The sequence below is a fragment of the Palaemon carinicauda genome, chromosome 17 (genome assembly GCF_036898095.1).
Source record: "Palaemon carinicauda isolate YSFRI2023 chromosome 17, ASM3689809v2, whole genome shotgun sequence".
Taxonomy (NCBI): domain Eukaryota; kingdom Metazoa; phylum Arthropoda; class Malacostraca; order Decapoda; family Palaemonidae; genus Palaemon; species Palaemon carinicauda.
This window is the reverse complement of record NC_090741.1, coordinates 109,743,871-109,745,301: the sequence shown is the minus strand read 5'-3', so window position 1 is coordinate 109,745,301 and position 1,431 is coordinate 109,743,871.

The window sequence follows — 1,431 nt, the reverse complement described above, 5'->3', positions numbered from 1 at the left end:
AGCTCACTCGGTAGAGTCACTGTAGGCATGGTTTCCAGCCGCACAGGTGGGGGTTTGAATCTCCACCCGGCCAGAAGCTGTTACCATAAAATAAATTCCAAGTGGATATATATTCCCTAGATAGAATTCGGTATTAAATGCCATTCGTGGGTGATATTTACATTGATTGAAATCACGTGTGCTTGTGATATATATGTTCATTTAAAATAACCACGTGTTACAAACTCACGATTCAGCTATCATGGTGGAGATGGGTTTATTTCAAGTCCATGAACAGGTTCCTGAATTCGACAGGAATATGTACGGAGATTTGTCATAAACTTTTATCTCTCTTGATAGCTCACTCGGTAGAGTCACTGTAGGCATGGTTTCCAGCCGCACAGGTGGGGGTTTGAATCTCCACCCGGCCAGAAGCTGTTACCATAAAATAAATTCCAAGTGGATATATATTCCCTAGATAGAATTCGGTATTAAATGCTGTTCGTGGGTGATATTTACATTGATTGAAATCACATGAGCTTGTGATATATGTTCATTTAAAATAACCACGTGTTACAAACTCACGATTCAGCTATCATGGTGGAGATGGGTTTTTTTCAAGTCCATGAACAGGTTCCTGAATTCGACAGGAATAGGTACGGAGATTTGTCATAAACTTTTATCTCTCTTGATAGCTCACTCGGTAGAGTCACTGTAGGCATGGTTTCCAGCCGCACAGGTGGGGGTTTGAATCTCCACCCGGCCAGAAGCTGTTACCATAAAATAAATTCCAAGTGGATATATATTCCCAAGATAGAATTCGGTATTAAATGCCATTCGTGGGTGATATTTACATTGATCGAAATCACGTGTGATATATATATATATATATATATATATATATATATATATATATATATATATATATATATATATATATATATATAGTATATGTATATAATATATATAGTACATGCATATATATATATATATATATATATATATATATATATATATATATATATATTTATATATATGTGTGTGTGTTTATGTGTTTTTGTGTGTGTGTAGAAATCACGAAAGCTGACACGTGATGAATATAAAATTTATTATAGCCACGAAGGCAAAAATGGAAAGATATAATTGGAGTTAGTACTTTCGTCAATTAGTGACATCAACGGACTCAACAATGAGAAAACATATACAAAGACATCATATTTATACAGGAGAAGAAAAATCCATCATTGATGGCTTTATCTTTACTGGTCCGTCTTTCCCCTATTTATATGGTTTAATTAAATCCCATAAAACAGGAAATCCAATAAGATCAATTATCAGTGCTACAGGTTTTATAAACTATAAATTATCCAAATATTTAGTAAAGTTAATTTCCCATATCTCAAGATCTATTTCAACCTCTTACATAAAAAATTCTGTTGATCTTTGCGAATA